Here is a 23,221-nt window from a genome sequence, read left to right on the forward strand (position 1 = left end):
GCTTACGAACTCACGAGGCACTCACGGGCAGGAGAAGACGTTATTTTAGAAAAGAGCTAGTTACCTACCATCTCTTCTGAGGCCAAGGCATGAAAAAAAACAAAAAAATCACATAACCTTTGGCATGGTGGGTTTTAGAAAGAAATCTTCCCGAGAAGGGTAGATCCTGATTTCTCTCTGCCTCTGTAACTGCAATGTAAGAAACTACTAACAGACCAGAAATGGTGAGGGCCACAATGACCACCATGGCACACAGAGACGTATGGCCTTGCTCCCTCTCTGCTCAGGGTTCTGAAGTAACACCTGCGAGGATTAAGACCCAGACCAGAAGGGTCTTCTGAAAGCTGACAGAGGAACACACCATAGTGATGAACAAAAAGCAAGGGAGAGATGAATGGGGACTCAGGAAAGTAGCGGCAAGGCAATTAGCCGATCCATTCCTTAATATTCTTTTTATTTCTCTATTTCTAGGGTTGTTCTCTTTGTTTTAACTGGAATGTGCTGACTCCATTAAAACAATACATCAGTGTTCTTCACAACAGATATTCAAAGAGAATCCTCCTGTCTAACATTACCCGGGGACTGTTTTTTAACATAATTTACACCTGCCGATAGATAAGATGGAGTATGAAGCTTACTTTATTTATTCCAAGAAAGTCCACCTACACATATTTGTCCATTGCTTTTGTATAAATGTGTATGTACAAGGGAGTAAAAATTAAGTAATAAGTGCACTTCTATAGCATTTGTTAAAAACCTGTAATCCATATCCACCGAAAAAGTTGAGCATTGTGGCAGAACAGTTGGTTACTAATCAGAGCTTCACTGTTTCCTTAGACTTTAATGCAGCCATGGATCGAGGGACCCCAAAAAACTCTTATAGCTACACTTTAAACAAGGGATAGTGCTGAAATCTAAGAGTCCATGAACTTGGATGGGGAAAAAAGTACATCTTTGTATTCACTAACCTCTAACTGTAATGTAACATTTCCTTCGATTATGAATGTCAGCAGCAAATCACAGCAATATTCACAGCACCTGTGTCTGTTGCAGTCGACGTCACCGGCACTCTAATATTACAGTTTCTGCAGACAGTCACAGTGGCGATTATACGCGTCACAGTAGCACATCATCTAACAAGGCAGATGTGCCACTATCCTGTTTTTTCATGTGCCAAGAGCCACATATATTGCTGTAATCAAATTTGATAACTTTTTCAACATTTTAATAACTGCATTTCACTATTGTCCATTTAAAGATATTCTGAGGAGGGCTACACAGACTTCATCTGACTGATTAAGGGATCTATGGTACCAAAATGGTGATGACCGCCAGGAACTGTATGAAATTCTAACCTCCTAAATCCTGCAGCCTGTTGTGATGCTCTGGGATGTTAATACATCTGCATCTGTGCTCCAAGCCATCCCTAAGGGTCCCTGCTTCAGGGCTCTATCTGAGATCCTTGTTCTGGGAGCAGCCCAGGTAGCACCTGTCACTGGAGCCCTCTCAAGCCTAACGCAGACGAGATAGAAGAAGCTCTGGAAACTGTAGAGTGCTGTGTCAATGTAGAGCTTGCTTAGCAACCCCAATCCCTGGGCCAGCTCCTGAGCTCCCACCCCTGCCCTGCTTTGGGGTCAAACTTTCCCACATGGCTTTAGACGCTGCCCCTGGCAACCAAGGTCCTACCTGACCTGGTCTCCCCAAGGCTCACACAGAACCTCAGCTTGCATCCTAGTTCTGGGGACCACTGGCTCAGGGTAACCACAAATGCCATTCCCACAAAATTACAAGTTTTACTGTATGGTTTTCCTGATAAGGGATCTTACCATTGTTGAGTAACATTGTTTAATTCATTGACTAGTTCATTTATTCTACAAACCCCTATTGGGCAGCTACCACGTGTGAAGTAGAATGTCTTAAAAAGAAAAGGAATTCGACGTACAAGGTCCATGACTGAAGGGAACGTGTTGGGGCATTCCCCACTGTATCCCAAACCCACAGAGTAGTGGAATGGAAGGTAGTAGTTGGTCAGTAAGTATTTTCTGAGCAAATTCATCCGTCCCCTCACTGAGCATGTGTCAGCCCACTTGCTGACACCAGTGACTGGTGTTGGAAGTGGGGGGCAGTCCTGTTGGTTGAGGACCCTGCTTTCTAACCTGTGGGGTTTGCACTAACTGCGCAGTGAGTGTCAGAACTGAATTGAATGGAGCTGTAAGATCCAGTTGGTGTCGGGAGTGTACACCAATGGAGGATTTCGTTAAGCAAAGGATTTTAGCTCATGTCGTGAAAAACTATTGAGATACATAAATACCAAAAGTTTCAGAAATCATGGGGCAGATTTCATGGCCTACATCATGTCCCTGGCAGATTGCCCACAGGCCCCCATGTCACACTTTGAGAACAACTCTTACTCAGTTTTAGATTGAGCTATTGGTCAATTCGAAGATCTGATTTAGTTTCAAGCCCTTAGCCATCAAGAGATAGGCAAGATTTCTGCTAGACCCCATAAACTTCCTGAGAGCAAGCCAGTGTCCGCAGATCTGGGCAGACACCGTTGGTCACTGGATATGAGGCACTAAATAGCTGTGTTCCTTCCTGAAAGGCCAGAGTCCCCCTACCTGGCAGCTGTCTGCGGGATGTTACCCACAGTTGCACCATGTTCTGAACTTGCGTTAAAACAGCCATAGATTCAGGGGATTGTCCAAAGAACTGTCCTTTTCTTTCTTTCTTTCTTTCTTTTTCTTTCTTTCTTTCTTTCTTTGGCTGCATTGGTTCTTCATTGCTGTGTGCGGGCTTTCTCTAGTTGCGGCGATCAGGGGCTACTCTTTGTTGCAGTGCGTGGGCTTCTCGCTGCAGTGGCTTCTCTTGTTGGAGAGCACGGGCTCTAGGCACACGGGCTTCGGTAGTTGTGGCACGCAGGCCCAGTAGTTGTGGCACACGGGCTTAGTTGCTCCGTGGCATGTGGGATCTTCCCGGACCAGGGCTTGAACCCATGTCCCCTGCATTGGCAGGCGGATTCTCAACCACGGCACCACCAGGGAAGCCCCAAAGAATCATTCTTAATGATGACTCTGGGCCTTCCTTCAGGTCTCAGTAAGATGGTTGATTCTAGGACAAAAGATGAATGTCATGAACCAAAAAAGATGGCGAAAATACTTCATGAAAATGGAGTAGGGCCACGTAGTTGAGCCGTCAACATGAGACAAAAAAGAATGAAATGCCCTGCTGTGCCATCCTCCTGTGATCTCAGCCTTATCAGTGTGGGTTGTCTTCCTAGTTAATCTAATGCTCTTCCTTTGTGCTGCTTAGCCTCTGGGGTAAGCATCCTTCTCAGGTCCAAAGTGCAGCCACCTAACCTAGCATTGCTTTCCTGAGTCCAAGACTACAACGAACACTTCATGGAGCAACACCGTGACCGGCCATGGCCACTGTGTTCAAGGTAAGCTAAATCCATATGAGCTAGCTGAACATCCAAATCCTCTCTGGGCAGTTAATAGCAGACTCCCAAGCATTTGGGTGGGCTAGTTTTACTTATAGGTTTTAGAATCACGATTTGTTTGTTGAACTGGTCTCAGGACCATCTGCATTAGAATTACGTGCAATGCTTGTTAGAAATGTAGCTTCCCGGGCTTCCCTGGTGGCGCAGTGGTTGAGAGTCCGCCTGCCGATGCAGGGGACACGGGGTCGTGCCCCGGTCCAGGAAGATCCCACATCACGCAGAGCGGCTGGGCCCGTGAGCCATGGCCGCTGAGCCTGCGCGTCCGGAGCCTGTGCTCCGCCATGGGAGAGGCCACAACAGTGAGAGGCCCGCGTACCACAAAAAAAAAAAAAAAAAAAAAAAATGTAGCTTCTCACCTTCACTTAGACCTAGTATTTTCAACTCTCTAGAAATGATCCTGGGAATCAGTATTTTAAACAATTCACTGAATTATCCTCCTGCATCCTCAGTTTAAAAATTAACCCAAACTCCACTTTTGTATCACCACTGTGCCTAGCACGACGCTTCACACTTAGAAGGTGCTGTGCAAAGACTTGTTGAAAGCCAGAGTACACATTTCTAGCAGTCCGTCTCCTGGCCCGTGGCGGCCCTACCCGAATGTTATACACCATCCTTACGGCACTCTCAATTCCCGATACCCCTTCAGAGTCAAGGAATTAAGTTTGGTTTTTTTCATAGCATCTCTCTCCTCCCTTCCTCAGCTGTGGCTTCTCCAGGCTCCCAAGCACCCCCCGCCCCAAGCTGAATCCTTAAACCATCTGAAGAACCACAGACCTCCTAGGAAGATTCTGTGGACAACGAAGAGATATATGAGGCCAGCCAAGTTCAGGATCTCTCATCCTAGACTTGTGTCTAATAATCCAGCATGGGTTGAGTGCCTACCCAGGCAAGGCCTCACACTCGGCTCTGTGGATTAACGAGGATGATCAAGGTCGGGGAGGGGTGCTGGCAAAATGGTCCCAGAAGCCACTGGGAGGATCCTGGAGGCAGTGGGGGATGGCTTTCCACCCGCCTGCCAGAGGGAGTTTATACCCATGCTTTTGAGTTTTTCATAAACTCACACTCCGTGGCAAGACTTCCCTTCTCTTTAGCGCCCTAGGTTTGTATTTAAGTCTCCTGAAATGCTTTAAAAAATCCAACCTTTCAGATACGTTGTCAGTCATATTTCATCCCACGATTAGAATGAGACTCGAGGCAGGTTTGTTCTGAAAACAGCCCTTGTCTCCTCTGTCTTGGCAGGGCAGAGCTCAGAGGAGGGCGATGGAATTGCCCAGACTGAGTCTGAGGTTAGAGTGTTTATGTAACAAATCCGCTAAACTTAAATATTTCTCGTGGTGTGGTCAGGGCCGCAAACCTTTGCCCGGGCTCACCGCGGTGAATGTCATCTGTTTACTCGAGCCTGTGTGGGCATCTCTGTTTATGTGAAAGGACGCTGCTAGCTTAAAGCCGGTTAGTACGTGATGCTCACGTATTTTACAGTAAGGATTTTGCAAAGACAATTTTTCAAAGTAATCAGACGGGTTAACAATTGTGTGTGCACTGAGCAGACATATTGAATGAACGTTCGCTTGGCAAAGTCTTACAATTAAGGAATTTTTCTTCCCCAGATAATTACATGAGCCCTGATTGTGTTCCTCCAAGCCAGCCTACCGATTTACCTTCCCCCTTGATAGAGACAAAGTGTACCAGACAAACAGCTGAGACAGACACCCCGAAGGGACTGGAAAGGCTCTGCTGGGGCCAGAACTAGGCAACTATATGAGAAGTGATGCTTTCCAACTTCATCACGGAGCTGGGAGCCAAAGGATGCTTCAGGGGCCAGGGGAAAAGATGCTGAATAACACCCCAACTTCCTTCCAAGCCATTTTCTACTGTGGCTTCATTACTGAGTTTGAACTGTGAATTCCCAGAATATCAGACATCCCCAAACTCAAATGGGAGGACAGAAAGGCATTCCAAAGCCAAATGTGAATTATTTTTAAATTATTCATGCCACCTCGATAGCCATTAGAACAGATAATTGAACTAACTGTAAATATGTATAAACGGAAGTGACAGAAACGTCCACAACAAACTACAGATGAACAGAAAAATGCACTTAAGTGCTAAATAATTAGGGAGGAGGGAAGCCAGGGGAGGTGGGAGGCCATAGTTGTAGAGTGATGAGTGATTTGGGACTCAACCGGCAACAGCCAGCGAGATGGGAGCTGGCTTGAAGAGGGGGAGGACTGAGCCTTGGCAGAGAGGGAGTGGGAGTGGTGAGGACGGAGGAGGGAAAATAAGATGAACCTATGGTGGGTTCTGGTTTCTGACAAATCTGAGCTCAGAGAGGCAAAAGTGACAGATGCAGCCCCGGCCAACATGAAAAAAAAGAAAGTACACACTATATGAGATATTTGAGGTCCTCCTGGAACCTCAGGACACAGCGCATGGAAATAGCATTCCATCTGCAGCCTTCCACCCCAAGACTGGCCCCCTTCTCTGCAGAGTGAGCTGGGGTAAAAATGCTCTTAGAAGCAGCACTCTTCTCCAGAGAGTAGCAATTGATTTGGGAGCGAGAAGGTGTTACCCGGCAAATGGTTTGGGGCTCCCCTATTTTAAAAAATTCAGAGGGTTTGGGAATTCCCTGGCCGTCCAGTGGTTAGGACTCCATGCGTTCACCACCGAGGGCGCGGGTTCAATCCCTGTTGGGGAACTAACATCCCACAAGCTGTGCAGCATGGCCAAAAATAAATAAATAATTAAAATTTTCAAAAAAAGTTTATAGAAGCTGGTTTGTAGACGTGGTGACTCAAAACACTTAAAAAAGACTCAAGAGGGTTCAAAGCAGCTAGTGAGAACACACAGGTTTTAAGGGTAAAAAAAATGTGATGCTGTCCCCCCCAAAAGGCTCCTGTTCACCACCACGGCGTGTTCCAGTGCAAACACAGGAAGGTAAATGATAGATAAATTGCATTCAAACCCTAACGAAGTCGGCAAGCAACCTGAGAATGAAAGCCCCAAATTAGCTGGCGGTATTGATCGTTCCTAAAGGAGAAATCAAGCATGAAAAATTCAGTTCCTAGCAGATTTTGAAGCAGGAGCAGAGATTTGAGTAAATGTCCCTCATCCATGCTGACGGTTGCTGGCAGGTCCCAGACTTGAGCCACGTCAACTGTCCCGTGAGGACTGAGGGTGAAGGAGACCACCCTTGTGGGGAGGATGAGAAACAGTCTAGATGAAGACTCACAGCCACCTGGATAACAACAAACATAGGAAATAAGTGAGTAAAGGCCAGGGTCTGTCCAGTTAAGTGCCAGAGAGGCTGTCTCCAATGTGTGTAAGAAGACAGTAACTTTACCACGGAGCTTGTGCCCTGGCTCACACGGCCACCAACCTCCCCACACCAGGGCTTTCCCCTCAGTGTGACCAAAGCGGGCAAGTGTTGTCCTAGGAGGCAGAGGTCTCTCTACACCCTGTGACCAGAGCTCCCACACTGAGGATGGAAGCGCATGGCAAACCTACGAATCCCGCACAGACTGCAAAGAGACATCACGGGTACTGACTCTGGTCCTAGACCTGAGTTGTGGGATCAAAACAGAGAAATTAATGGCGAAATTGGTAATATTTCCACCCATATATTTTTAGGATAGTCGTGTTTAAAATTTTGTGGTCTTGGGACTTCCCTGGTGGTGCAGTGATTAAGAATCTGCCTGCCAATGCAGGGGACACGGGTTCGAGCCCTGGTCTGGGAAGATCCCACATGGCGTGGAGCAACTAAGCCCGTGCACCACAACTACTGAGCCTGTGCTCTAGAGCCTGAGAGCCACAACTACTGAGCCTGAGTACCACAACTACTGAGCCCGAACGCCTAGAGCCTGTGCTCTGCAACAAGAGAAGCCACCGCAATGAGAAGCCCGTGCACTGCAACAAAGAGTATCCCCCGCTCTCCGCAATTAGAGAAAGCCCGCGCACAGCAACGAAGACCCAACACAGCCAAAAATAAATAGATAAATTTATTTTTTTTAAAAATCGGGGGCTTCCCTGGTGGCGCAGTGGTTGAGAGTCCGCCTGCCGATGCAAGGGACACGGGTTCGTGCCCCGGTCCGGGAAGATCCCACAGGCCGCGGAGCGGCGGAGCCTGCGCGTCCGGAGCCTGTGCTCCGCAACAGGAGAGGCCACAACAGTGAGAGGCCCGCGTACCGCAACAACAACAACAAAATTCTGTGGTTTTACAGAATTGTCTCCGAATCACTGTACCTAGAGGTGAATAGCATCTTTTATAGGGTATTCGATTAAATTTAACGAACATTTTTCAGTGTTAAGTTCTTATCTTGTGCTTGGTACCAAGGCCAGGCTCTAGGCAGACACAGCCAGGATAGATAAGGACTTCACACAGCACGGGTAGGCAACTACACTGCAAAATGTAATGCACGACAAATGGACGATTCCTGATCATTATTACTGATAGTAGTATTTCTATTTCTGACGTCAAAAATCCAGAAATGGGACTTCCCTGGTGGTACAGTGGTTAAGACTCCGCAGTCCCAATGCAGGGGGCCCGGGTTCAATCCCTGGTCTGGGAAGTAGTTCCCACAGGCATGCCACAATTAAGAGTTCGCATGCCACAACTGAGGACCCCACCTGCGGCGACTAAGGAGCCCACATGCCACAACTAAGACCCAACGCAACCAAATATATAAATATTTTAAACATCCAGAAACAGCTAAATTCAAGCCATCAGATCAATAAAATCGTAATTAGTAAGAGTTTATTATGCACATAAGAACAGTTCAGGAACTGGGAGCTTTCAAAACATTAGTGGAGGGCTTCCCTGGTGGCGCAGTGGTTAAGAATCCGCCTGCCAACGTAGGGGACACAGGTTCGAGCCCTGGTCTGGGAAGATCCCACATGCCATGGAGCCACTAAGCCCATGTGCCACAACTACTGAGCCTGCACTCTAGAGCTCGCGAGCCACAACTACTGAAGCCTGTGCACCTACAGCCCATGCTCCGCAACAAGAGAGACCACTGCAATGAGAAGCCCACGCACCGCAACAAGAATAGCCCCCGCTCACAACTAGAGAAAGCCCGCGCACAGCAACAAAGACCCAATACAGCCAAAATTAAAAAAATAAAAAATAAATAAATTTATAAAAAAAAAAAATTAGTGGAATGAAGCTCAGAAGTATGTGTTATATAGGACAGCTTATATAGTGAAAATTTGGAGGCTGTTTATTTTTTACAGCGATTGGTTATAGCGTTGAAGTTTTTCCTCATAATGGGGATTGGTTAAAATGGTTATCTTATGCCAATTTTGGAAAACAGTTTAAGTTTCATTTATGATTTTCAAAGGCATTTACAAGAAGCGACCCAAGCTAATGTCACTTGTGTTGCAGGATAAGCTAAATTAGTTTTTCCTTACGTGGCTTAGCTGGTTTTATCTGTTCAGGGAATTTTCAAGTCTGGTCTCCATTTTGTAGTTTATTTTATCACTGCTTAGTAGCCCATAGCAGAAGCTGCTCAAAATTTTTTTTGTTGTTGAATGAATGAATTAACCAATTCATTATCAACATGGACATTACAGTTGCCCAAGATGGCAGCAGGAAACAGGACAAAGAGAAGAACCCCTGAGTCAGGCTCCGTTGGGAAAATTGCAGGCTTGCCTTGGAGGTTGGTAGAAAATGGCAGTGAAGGATGGATACTTCACCTCGCATTGACTGAAGTGTGTCCAGGGGTCAGCAGTAATGCAGAGAGAATAATTCGTGAAGTTAAAAGAATAAGACTTTTTCCTTAAAGACTTCCTCCATCTGCTCAAATACAGTTGACCCTTGAACAACATGGGTTTGAACTATGAGGGTCCACTTCTACGTGGATTTTTTTCAATAGTAAATACTACAGTACTACCTGATCAGAGGTTGGTTGAATCCATGGATGCAGAACCAGATTCAAAGGGACCATGTATGTGAAGGGCCATGTAAATTATATGGGAATCTCAACTGCGCCGAGGGTCAGCACACTTAGCCACCCCCCGCCCCTGCATCATTGTTCTAGGATCAGCTGTACCGTATCTAGGTTGAGGCTTGCGAGCCTGAGGGGTAGAATCTAGTAACGTGCTGGAGTCTGAATGGTGGGGAAAAGGAGTTGGAGGGAGCCCTGCAAAGTGCCTGCCGGCTCTGGGGTCCCTACCAGGGTTTGCCCCAAGCTGTGAGGGCAGGTGCCACCAGGACCTCTGAGGGCAAAAAACTCCCACACAGGGAGCTGACCCCTGAGGAAAGAGTCCTACCTGCTCCTTCAAAGGCCTCACCTTTTAGATGTGAAGCCCACAGACGAGGACCAATGGGAGGGCCAGGCCTGGGCTCCCAGGAAAGCTGATGATGCCCTTGCCTGAGACAGCCTCTCTAGAACAATCTGGTCCTCGTCTGCCACCCGAGGCGCCCTGAGAAAAGGACTGGAGAGAAAAGGCACTCACGGTGCGCTTTATGAATGAATTTAATCCACTGTCACTTTATTACCCATCTGCTGAGGGTGTTTCCGTTTTCACGTGACCTGGTTAGGGCTGTGCAGGCCGACAGTGAGGCCTCAGAATGGCCACAGTTACAGCTGTGTCCCCAGAGACTCGGCCCCCCACCTACACACTGAGTCATCACAGGCAGAAAAAGTGCTTTGAACTGAGAAAAGAACAAAGCTCTACCGTGATATTTCAGAGGCAGCAAAGGAGCTTGAGGATCCATCAGATGGTTTTGCCAAGACAGCTCTCAGTTGCCTTCAGCAGTGGAATCCAGGGTTTTCCCAACAACACTGCTTTCTCAAACTCCAGATCACCAGCAGCTCTGAACTGTCATCTTTATTTTTCTAATAAATTTATTTATTTATTTATTTTATTTTGGACTGCGTTGGGTCTTCGTTGCTGTGCATGGCCTTTCTCTTGTTGAGGTGAGCGGGGGCTACTCTTCATTGCGGTGCCCAGGGTTCTCACTGCGGTGGCTTCTCTTGTGGAGCACGGGCTCTAGGCTCGCGGGCTTCGGTAGGTGCAGCACGCAGGCTCAGTAGTTGAGGCTCACAGGCTCTAGAGCGCAGGCTCAGTAGTTGTGGCGCACGGGCTTAGTTGCTCCGCGGCATGTGGGATATTCCCAGACCAGGGCTTGAACCCATGTCCCCTGCATTGGCAGGGGGATTCTTAACCACTGCGCCACCAGGGAAGGCCCTTTTTTTTTTTTTTTAATTTTTATTGGAGTATAGTTGATTTACAATGTCGTATTAGTTTCAGGTGTACAGCAAAGTGAATCAGTTATACAAATACATATATCCACTCTTTTTTTAGATTCTTTCCCCATATAAGCCATTACAGAGTATTGAGTCGAGTTCCCTGTGCTATACAGTAGGTCCTTGTTAGTTATCTGTCTTATATATATCAGTGTTTATGTGTCAATCCCAATCTCCCGATTTATCCCTCCCCCCTCCTTACCCCCCTGGTAACCATCAGTTTGTTTTCTACATCTGTGACTCTACTTCTGTTTTGTAAATAAGTTCATTTGTACTCTTTTTTTAGATTCCACATATAAATGATATCATATGATATTTGTCTTTCTGTGTCTGACTTACTTCACTCAGTATGACAGTCTCTAAGTCCATCCATGTTGCTGCAAATGGCATGAGTTTGTTCTTTTTACGGCTGAGTAATATTCCATTGTATATCTGTGCCACATCTTCTTTACTCATTCCTCTGTTGATGGACATTTAGGTTGCTTCCATGTCCTGGCTATTGGAAATAATGCTTCAGTGAACATTGGGGTGCATGTATCTTTTCAAATTATGGTTTTCTCCAGGTATATGCCTAGGAGTGGGATGGCTGGGTCATATGGTAGTTCCATCTTTAGTTTTTTAAGGAAGCTCCATGAACTTTCATCTTTAATTCGCTTGCAGCCTTTGGGTGGTCAAGGAGTAACTTCAGACAGAAGCCAGTGTTCCTGCTCCCTGCCAGCCTCCACCTGAGGGTGGGTCTCAGAAGTGCCCCTTCCTCCCACCTGCTCAGAACTGTGTCCTCCCTTGGCCAGGCCCCTGGCCTCCCAGGCTTAAGCCTCTCCCCAGGCCTAGCATCTCCCTACAAAATTGCTAGGGAGGCAGGGCCAGTTGCTGTCTTTCGAACACCACCTCTAGAACGGAGAGACTCTATCCTTGGAATACAACCACAGATTTCTAATAAGGCTGGATTTTAAACACAGTTTTTGTAACAATCCACTCACTTCTTAACTTTGTGTTATCAAATTAAAAATACATTGTCAAGAATATTCTTGCCATTCTAAACCACAAATAGGATTGTTTTGTTTGGTTTTTAATCATAGCAAGGAAATCTACTCTGTGCAGTTGCAGCATATCTCTGTTTTAAACCTATTTATTTCCATAGCAAAAAAAAAAAAGAAAATTCCTCATAAGTTGAAATATAGAATTAACATATGACTCAGCGATTCCATTCCTAGGTATGTGCTCAAAGAATTGAAAACAGGAACTCAAACGTGTACACCATGGGGAACTCCCTGGCAGTCCAGTGGTCAGGACTTCTACTGCCAGGGGGCACGAGTTCAATCCCTGGTCAGGGAACTAAAATCCTGCAAGCCACACGGCATGGCCAAAAAAATTAAAATGTACACCAAGTTCATAGCAATAGCCAAAAGGTGGAAATGACCCAACAAATAAAAAGATAAACAAAACGCAGAATATACATACAAATGGATGAAATTTTGACACGTGCCACAACATGGATGGATCTTGAAAACAACATGCTGAGTGAAATAAGCCAGATATAATAGGACAATAGTGTATGATTACACTTATATGAAATATCTAGAGTAGGCAAATGCATAGAGACAAAAAGTGGATTGGAGGTTAACAGGGGCTGGAGGCTGTTACTTCCTTGGTGGAGTTTCTGTTTGGGTGATAAAAAATGCTCGGAATTAGACAGTGGTGATGGTAGCCCCACACTGTGCATGTAATTAATACCCTTGAATTGCACTCTTTAAAATGGTTAAAGTAATAAATGTTCTGTGTGTTTTAGCACAATTTTTTTTAAATCAGGCTTTTTATTAGTATGACAGTTTTTGGCTACTAGAGCAATTATACATCTTATTGTCTCATATTTAAAGTCTTGGTAATGATATTTATTCCCAACAGAAACATCTAGTTTTCAATGTCTTGTAGAACTTCGCCGACATGACCACCGTAACCAGTGCACGCTGCCTGGAAATGCCCTTCTCAGGCACATGGGTCCAGAAAGAGTGGCAGACCTGGAGAAGCCTGGCCTTGTATCCAGCTCTCTGCTTCCTGCTTCTGCGACCCTGCAAGTCACTTACGATCGCAATGCATCAGTTTCCATATGGTACGATAATGACACTACTTGTTTCACAGGGTTGTTGTGAAGATAAAATGTGTGGGGAATGTAATGTACTTAATACAATGCTGGCGCAAAGTCAGTGCTCATCATTAAGCTATTGTTCTTATTGATATTATCATGACAGAATTCAGGGCTTTTTTTTTTTAACATCTTTATTGGAGTATAATTGCTTTGCAATGGTGTGTTAGTTTCTGCTTTATAACAAAGTGAATCAGTTATACATATCTTCCCATATCTCTTCCCTCTTGCGTCTCCCTCCCTCCCACCCTCCCTATCCCACCCCTCCAGGCGGTCACAGAGCACCGAGCCGATATCCCTGCGCCATGCGGCTGCTTCCCACTAGATTTCCTCTAAGAGTTTAATAGTTTCTGGCCTTACATTTAGGTCAGGGCTTTTATAAATGAGTGATTGAGATTTAAAGGGGAAAAGTGATTAAGAAGCACTAACAATTCCAAAGAGAGGAACCAAAGAGCATGGCTCAAAGATTTATGATGAAAGTCAGTCCTGGTTGTTGAGAAAAGGCATGAAGCCTTCTTGAACATTCCACCAGCTGAGCCTGCAGTGGCACCTTGGGGCGGCAGGAGGAACCCAGGCTGAGTCATTCTCTGGGGTCCCTTGGCCTGATGCCATGGAAGCCTCTGGTCCCAGCAGCTGCGAGTCACAGCTGTGGGCAAATAGACCTAGTGTCTTCTGCTGTGACAATTGTTTGCTCTGATCACTGGCACTGTGTTGGTTTATGCTGCTGGGATGCATTGCCAGTTTAAGCACCTTAACCTTCTGTTTCCTTTAGCTCTCAACCTCTTAACAACCTTCTCACTCCGGACCCCAGTGACATACAGGGAGGTGTCCAAAATGGCCACTGGGACATCGTTGGTCGGGATCAACATCCACTTTGAAGGTGTCAGGCCTGATATGAACCCAGTCCAGGGAGGGAGGGAGCATACCGGCAGGGCAACAACATATTTCACATAAACAGACCCTTCAGCCTTTGCAGCTTCAGTTTCCCAGGAGAGCAGCCAGCGGCAGGACTTTGGTTTTGAGAAGTAAAGATTTAGCTTTAACAGTTGGGCGGTCACTGCATGCCGATTGCTTTCCTCTGTGTGAGTTGCTATTGCTGGTTGGAGGCTGTTATTTTCCTCTGTGTGTTGTGTAGGATTCAGCCCTTTCCTGGGAAGAGAGAGCACATTCCTTGCTTCCCTTAATCACTACTTTGGCATCAGTGCGGAACACTCTGGATAAGGGACCACAGTGCCTGAAGCATCCTGGAGAGGAGGGAGGGCAGTGGCTGGAGTGAGAATACACACCGTAAAGAGCGGAACCCTAGAGAATTTAGGGCTCGTCTCCAGCCCCCAGAGCAGAGCAAGTGCAACCCAGGGGCAGGGAGCGGAAAACAGAAAGCATAATAGCTGAAGGCGAAGAGGAGGAACTTGTGAGATTTTTAAGCCATAACTATGTGCTAGGATACCATGGAAGTTTATTTTCCCAATTCAAAATATTTTTTTTTCTGACTCAAAAGTACATTAACGGGGAGACGCAAGAGGGAAGAGATATGGGAACATATGTATATGTATAACTGATTCACTTTGTTGTAAAGCAGAAACTAACACACCACTGCAAAGCAATTGTGGTGTGTTATACTCCAATAAAGATGTTAAAAATAAATAAATAAATAAAACTACCTAGAAATGATGATGACTCAAAAAAAAAAAAAGAAAAAGTACATTAAGGGACCTTACATGAACCAGTGGGGCAGGTGTGCTATGAAATGAGAATTTGATACAGCAGGGGTAAAAAAACAAAAAACAAAACAAACAAAAAAACGTAATTTTAAAATATATGTATATAACTTTTTAAAAAAGGAAATCAACAGTTGTTTAATGGGTGCAGAGTTTCAGTTTGGGAAAACAGAAAAGGCTCTGGAGATGGAATCGGGGGGCGTTGCCCAACAGTGTGATTGTATTTAATGCCACAAGACTCACAAAGGGTTAAAATGGTAAATTTCACGTTATGTATACTTTGCCACGTTAAAAACAATTTTTAAGTACTTTCACTGATACATATTTGTCTCCTCGTTTGTATCCATTTTATGTCTGGGATTTAGGTAAGCTCTGGTTCTGATTACTAGATTCTACTCTAGCTAGTTATGTGACATTGAGCAAGTCATCTCACCTTCCTGGTCTTCAGTTGCCTCACTTGTAATAGGAGAAATTTGAAAAGAATAGTCTGTCACAGCTCTGATAGCCACGGATTAGTATTTCTTGAGGGTGTGCCATGTGCCAGGCTCTCTGCTACACATTTTATCAGCATGACCTCATTTAATCCTCACAAGTATCCCATGAGGCTGGTATAATTATCCTCATCTGAGAGAGAGCAAGAGGAATCAGAGGCTTAGAAGGAAGGTTCAGTGGCTTGTCCACGTACAGCAAGCGAGTGGGAGGCGTGGGCTTTGGACTTAGGTCTGGGGGACCCCAGGGCCCAGGCTCTCAGCTGCTGTTCAGTACTGCAGCAGCGAGAACGTCAGAGCCAAACCACCACGAAGCTTTTCTCCCTGGAAAAGCTATTAGCCTGGAAAATAAGACCGACGTCCAGCCAGGAGCCGCTTCTGCTGTGCTCTCTTATTCCACTTGGTGACCGTGCTGCGGCCTCCTGAGAATGTGGGCTGAAGGGTGGGCAGGAAGCAGGACGGGCGAGCTGGCCAGCCTGCTGGGTCTCCACAGTAAGTTTCGCTTTTTTGCCCTAAAGTAATTGAAATCTCCCCAAATTAGATCCCTCCTTATTTCAGCATAATTAAAATATGTATGAGAATAAAGGCATTCTATTTAGATTATGTTTCCTCCTATCCTCCACCACGAATGTTTGTATTCACAATGCAATCAGGAGTTGGTTGCCTGAGAACTGGGGCCCTGAAGCAGACAACAGCTAACTCTCAGCTATGCGTTGAAGATTCACTGGTCTTCAAATATTCTCCCAGTCTGTTTTAACCACGATTTTTTCCGTCCCCCTTAACCACAGCATTAATTAGGGCACTTAGCAAGAAGCACGTGGGGCATGTCTGCATGTTACCAGTGACCCTCGGACAGAGAAGCAGAGAAAAAAGCAAGAAAAGACAGCAACAGTACAAGTGAACATTGGCTGCCCGCGGGATATTGCAAAACCATGGCGTATTTGCATTTGTTGATGAAAATCATTGCAAATCAACCTAGGAAATAGATAACAACAACATCAACAAATCATTGGAACATCTGTACAATGACACTATGTAGACATTAAGAATGAGTCAGATCTCTAACAGAGCAAATCAATGGATGAAGCTTTGGAAGTTGAAGCCAAGTTGAGCAATCATCCTTGGCGGACACGGAGACAGGTCTGAAAACAGTAACGAGATCCTTAAGCAAGAAGCAACCAATGCCACAACAAACAGCCTGGAGAAAGAATCGCAAGGACACCTAGAGGAGCAGCTCAGGTGCAAATAGCAGGAATGTAAACCCAAGCGTGACTTTCTCTGCAGCGCCTGAGTGACTAAAGGTCCTCACCATGGCTTAGTGAAGAGGAACTGACGGCTGTAAGCAGAACTCCGCTGACCAGCATTTGTATTCGGTTATGTGTACTTGTGCTTAAAACACTAAACAGGGCTTTCCTGGTGGCGCAGTGGTTGAGAGACGGCTTGCCAATGCAGGGGACACGGGTTCGTGCCCCAGTCCGGGAAGATCCCACATGCCGTGGAGCGGCTGGGCCCGTGAGCCATGGCCGCTGAGCCTGCGCGTCTGGAGCCTGTGCTCCACAACGGGAGAGGCCACAACGGTGAGAGAACCGCGTACTGAAAACAAAACAAAACAAAACACTAAACACACAAGCACACACACACACCTTTAATTCTTAAGATTCAAATATTCTCTTTTTTTCCTATAAAGCCCATAATTCCAAGGCCTTTGGTGGTACCTTCACATAAAATTTTCTGCATTGGATACTGACTACCAACAACCAGAATCTGTTACCTGGTTTGGGTAAAACTCAGTAAACTGCACTGTGTTCGTTAGTTATGGCCACGTATCAAATTAACCCAAACCTAGTGACTTAAAGCGACAATTATTATTAATTATCTCTCACAGTTTCGGTGGGTCAGACATGTGGGTCACAGAAGGAACACAGATTTTTCTCCGCTCCACAAGGACTGGAGCCTCAGCTGGAAGGCTTTTGGGGTGAAAGCTGGAATCATCTGAGGGCTTGGTCACTCGCACATGTGACAATTAATGCTGGCTGTCCGCTGAGGGCCTGACTGGGACTGTTGGCTAGAACCTCCACACATGGCCTCTCTGTGTGGACTGGGCTTCCTCACAATATGGCAGCTGGGATCCAAGGGCAAGCATCCCACAAGAGGGAACCAAACAGAAGCTCTGTCCTTGTTATGATCTAGCCTGGAAGTCCCACAGCTTTGCTTCCACTGTACTCCATTGACCAAGGTGGTCACAAGCCTACGCCCAGACTTAAGGGGAATGAACACAGACCCACATCTCAATGGGATGGATGTCAGCCACACAGTAGGGAGAGCATAAGGGACACGTATGTAGGGGTGGCCATCTTTGGAAGATACAACCTGCCCTTACAGAATTCTGCCTTAAAGATGATTTCTGTAGGAAAGTGCACCATGGTTTAAAGATTTCATGAACAAGAGAGTCTTAGGTGGATCCTAACACATAATTGGAGAATATTTGGTGTCTGGTGACATGGTGGGTGATAGGATTAGAAAGGTACGTTAAGGCCAGATTTCAGAGAGTCCTAAGTGATATATTAAAAGTGAGGTCTTTATTCCAGGGACACGGAGGAGCCACAGAAGTATTTTCACCAAAGATTTCTCTCAAGGCCCTGGAGAGCATGGATTAGAGAAAAGGAGAGGCACGTCCAACTGCACGCTAATTAAAGTGGTCCAGGTGAGATGTCAGCACTCTGAACAATGACATTTACCTGCATCTCTGAGCCACCAGCCTAGCCCTTCTGTCCACTTTGTTCCTCTCTAATTACAAATTCAGCGAGGACCCCAAATCGTTTCAGCATCTCATATTAATAGATTATAGGTCTCAAAGACATACATTTGATATAGAGTTTGTATTTGTAATCATACACATACAGCATAAAACAGCTTGCCTTAAAATGACACTTCTCACATGGCTATGAAATTATATACAGCATTCATTTTGCTTATAAACCCCACAAACTTCCTCCTACAGCTTCTTTTCGGACTTGTTTTTAGTGTATTACTTGAATATATTGCTCAGGCCCCTCTGTCCTCCTTTTCTGTCTTTGCTTGACCCTTAGCATAAATCAAAATCACAGAGCAAATCATGTCCCTGGTTCTCTAGAAACTTTGACTGATGGCTGAGCCATGATCAGAAGTTCTAGGGGTCCATGGGCTGGGAGCGGAGGCAGGGGGATGACAGACATCTCTAAGAATCTGATGACAATTCACAGGGAGTGTGGGCACCCCCAAGTGGGCTTGTTGTCTCATGAGACGGCAAGTAGCTTTGGGGTACTGGCTTGAATCCACAGGCTCCTATGAATCAGCTGACAGTCGTCACCTGGATGAGGTCAGAGTGGTCACAGGTACTCCGGCCCCTGAAATCAGGGCTCTGTCTGACTTGAAGCAGTCATTCATCTCTTTGAACTTCAGTTTCTCAAGATGAGAATGGAAATGAAGACACTTACCCCCTGGAAGCAACGTCCTGACGTGCCGGCCATCAGCTTAGAAATCTGTGTTTGCTTATGTGCGCCATCAAGGCAAATGTAACCTGCCCTTTCCGCCAACTCTGCTGAGGTTGCTTTTACAACTACGACTGGTAGTTAGGTTTACTCTTCAATTGCTTTATTTAAACTCGCATCTAGTTATATAAACACACCTCAGCACAATTTATAGACTGGCGATTCTTTCTATCATAGCTGACTTGTTTTTCTTCTTGAAACAAACTCTTGAGTCTAGACTTTGTCAGGTTGATACATGAGGGTGGGGACTGTTTATACTGAAATCGTATACACATTCCAGACACGTGCCTTGTTACTGATCCGAAATAAAGATGATGAGCCTTTGACTTGTAAAGAGACACTCAAGAAATTGTTTGAAGTGCAAACTCTGATCTATTACTAAAAAGAGGCACAAAGAGTTCCTCAAAACTTTCTTTGCTGCTTTTGAAGAGGTGGGTGTTAGGGAGGCAGCAACTTTATTTTATTTATTTATCTACTTTTTTTGGCATGTGGGATCTTAGCTCCCCAACCGGGGATCGAACCCGTGTCCCCTGCAGTGGAAGCTCGGAGTCTCAACCACTGGACCACCAGGGAAGTCCCAGAGAGCAACTTTAGATCAGTACAGGAGAGAACTTTCTCATGATACAAACTCTTCCACAATGAAAGGGGCTGGGGAATCTCTAACTAGTGACTTTCCTCACAGGGGAAATGCTTAAACAGAACTGATTGACCATCTTCAAGAAATGGTAGGAAAGGGTTTAATCCACCAACAGGAAAGAAGATGGATTTGGAGGTATCTTTCTGTTCAAATATCCTATCTTAGATTTCTCCAATAAGCCTATGAGGATGAAGATAAGATTTTGTTAATGGTTCAGTCCTAAAAACAGATCTTTGCAAACAGTGCGTGTGGATAGCCTCCTGAGGGTGGGGCTTGTGCGGGTAGGGTGAGGATACGGGTGCATGTGGACAGTGCTCTGCTGGGCGTTTTAGGTCAGGTGTGTTGTCCAAAGAACATATTTCTAAGCTTTCAAAACACAGACAAAAATTACGCTCAATAAGTCAGTATCCGGTGGCTTCTCCATTCTAGGGCTGGGAAAATAAGACTGGTAATGGCAAAGTTTACTTTGCCAGCCTGTCAGAGACGTCAGACTGTTGGCAGGGGGATTCTAGCAAAGGCCAGGCCTAAAGCAGCGAGGAGGGAAGGGAAGGTCTCGGCCCTTCAGAGGGGGCTGACCTTCACGGGCCACTCACAGCCAGACTGGTGCTAAGGTGTATGAGGTGCAAATCAGTCCCTGAAGGCTGAATGGCGTCACTTGGTCTCTTCATAACAGAGGTACCACCTCACACCGGTCAGAATGGCCGTCATCAAAAAATCTACAGACAATAAATGCTGGAGGGGGGTGGAGAAAAGGGAACCCCCTTGCACGGTTGGTAGGAATGTAAACTGATACAGCCACTACGGAGAACAGCATGGAGCTTCCTTAAAAAAACTAAAAATAGAACTACCATATGACCCAGCAATCCCACTGCTGGGCATATACCCTAAGAAAACCATTATTCAAAAGGACACATGCACCCCAATGTTCATTGCAGCACTATTTACAATAGCCAAGACATGGAAGCAACCTAAATGGCCATGGACAGACGCATGGATAAAGAAGTTGTGGTACATATATACAATGGAATATTACTCAGCCATAAAAAGGAACGAAATTGGGTCATTTGTAGAGATGTGTATGGACCTAGAGTCTGTCATACACAGTGCAGTGAACTAGAAAAAGGAAAACAAATATTGGGATTTTGCTGGTGGCCCAGTGGTTAAGAATCCGCCTGCCAACGCAGGGGACATGGGTTCAAGCCCTGGTCTGCGAAGATCCCACATGCCACGGAGCAACTAAGCCCGTGAGCCACAACTGCTGAGCCCGGGCACCACAACTACTGAAGCCCATGCGCCTAGAGCCTGTGCTCTACAACAAGAGAAGCCACAGCAATGAGAAGCCCGTGCACTGCAATGAAGATTAGCCCCCGCTCGCTGTGACTAGAGAAAAGCCCGCAGACAGCAACGAAGACCCAGTGCAGCCAAAAATAAATAAAATTTATTAAAAAAGAAAAACAAACATTGTATGCTAACGCATATTTGTGGAATCTAGAAAAATGGTACAGATGAACCTATTTGCAGGGCAGGAATAGAGATGTAGATATAGAGAACGGACATGTGGACATGGTGGGGGAAGGGGAGGGTGGGACGAATTGGGAGATTGGGTTTGACATAAATACACTATGTAATGTGTAAAATAGATTCTAGTGGGAACCTGCTGTACAGCACAGGGAGCTCAGCTCTGTGCTCTGTGACGACCTAGATGGGTGGGATGGAGGTGGTGAGAGGGAGGTCCGAGAGGGAGGGGATATAGATATACATATAGCTGATTCACTTCATTGTACAGCAGAAACTAACACAACATTGTAAAGCAATTATACTCCAATAAAAAAAAAGAACCTCATATGAACCAGCACATGAAGACTGATAAAGTTCAGAAGCTGTGTCTCCTAATAAAAAGGGCAACGTACATATATATACATGAATGAGTATATATACGTATATGTGAATATGCATGTATGAGTTATATGTATGTATATATGTATATATATGAATCAGTATATACGTGTATATATATAATGTATAAACATATATACATTATATAGATATTCATATATACATTTGTATATATACATATATATTTATATATGTATTTGTGTGTATATATGAATATATATACATATATTTACATACAAATGAAATCCTTCCCCATGTACTACCAGAGAGTAAAAATACAGAGATGGAACTGTGCTCTCATCACTAGGGCTGGAAATGTGACCTAAATTAGGCTTGTGAAAGCCAATCCTAAGACTTTGGAGAGTGGGGTTTCTGAAGGAACAAAGTACTAGTTTTTCCACTGAGGTTGCTTAGTTGGTAGGAAGTAAGCCTGGAACTGCCAGGGTACCACCTAGAGACGGGCATCTTGAGAATGAAGCCAACAGAAGAGAGGGTGAAAGATGGAGACAGAGACAATGTCCTGATGGCCTCCTGGATTCAGTTACGACTAAAGCTGTTCAGTTACTGAGCCAGTAAAAACACACTTTACGTTACACCCATTTGAGTTGAATTTCTTTCACTTGCTATCTCAAGAAATCTAATACATCAGAGTAAAAGCCAAGCTACAAAGATGCACTATGGGGCTTCGCTGGTGGCGCAGTGGTTAAGAATCCACCTGCCAACGCAGAGAGACGGGTTCGAGCCCTGGTCCAGGAAGACTCCTACATGTTGTGGAGCAGCTAAGCCTGTGCGCCACAACTACTGAGCCTGCGCTCTAGAGCCCGTGAGCCACAACTACTGAGCCCGTGTGCCGCAACTGTTGAAGCCCGTGTGCCCTAGAGCCCATGCTCTGCAACAAGAGAAGCCACCACAGTGAGAGGCCTATGCACCGCAACGAAGAGTAGCCCCCACCCTCCGCAACTAGAGAAAGCCCACGCGCAGCAGCAAAGACCCAACGCGGCCAAAAATAAATAATAAATTAATTAAAAGAGTCCAATCCCCGCAAGTGGTACATGCCTGGGTGTCTGGCTGGGCTGCCTTGAACAGGCCTAATGAGAAAGGTTCAACGTGGTGATTACTTTCTGATTTGTGTCTTAAACCTTTATTGTCTGAGCTTCAGAGATACAGTTGTACTTTTTAAAATATTATTTGCTTTCCAATAAGGAAGGTTCATGAATCATTGGGAGTTTGGTCTGTGTAGTGATTGTGGAAATATAAGTGGTTCAGCAGGTGACTCCCAATGCATCCTTGAGGACTGGCATGTTATAAGGAACACTGAAATATAGCTATCTTTAAAAATAATGCTCATTTTAACTTGATTTTTTGCATTTGCCAAAGTAAAGCAAGTTTGCATGATCTCAAGTGAATTTGGTCCAGGCCTGGGCTCTACATTTCATTATCCTGTGCTAGCTCATGTTCTTTGTTCTCAATTTATGATGAAGTGTGGAAAACTTAGGAAAATTATCGCATGCTCAGGTCTAGTGGAAGCAGTTGGCCATATTGAACGTTGGAAAGTTTGTTTCTCTGAGGGATTGTGGAGTTTCCAAGTTCACTTTACTAAATATACCTATTTAATTTGCATCCAGTTAGAGAAAACAGCTGGGTAGAACCTGGAGCATGGGATATTAATTCATTAATTCAGAGGTTAGAGTGTGAGGTTATTCATCCAGGTGAATGCATTTAAATTGCCTAAATCTACAAATTGGAGCCAATGCTCTGTAGTTCGAAAGCTTGCAAATGTTTCCTTTACAACATGTTTCCTGCAACACTCAGAACGATGGCGATAATGCAGTCCCACTTGTTAGGAGCATGCTTTTTTAAGCAGAGGAGTGATGTGATCAGTTTTACATTTTGGAAAGATCGTTTTGATGCTGCCCAGAAGATGGACTAGAGAAGAGCAGATGGGGCAAGAAGGCCAGTTTAATGATAGTCCAGCCAAGAAATGACAACGGGCTTCCCTGGTGGCGCAGTGGTTGAGAGTCCGCCTGCCGATGCAGGGGACGCGGGTTCGTGCCCCGGTCCGGGCA

Source organism: Neophocaena asiaeorientalis, unplaced genomic scaffold, assembly GCF_003031525.2.
Source record: "Neophocaena asiaeorientalis asiaeorientalis breed wild unplaced genomic scaffold, Neophocaena_asiaeorientalis_V1.1 scaffold123, whole genome shotgun sequence".
NCBI classification, from domain to species: Eukaryota; Metazoa; Chordata; class Mammalia; order Artiodactyla; family Phocoenidae; genus Neophocaena; species Neophocaena asiaeorientalis.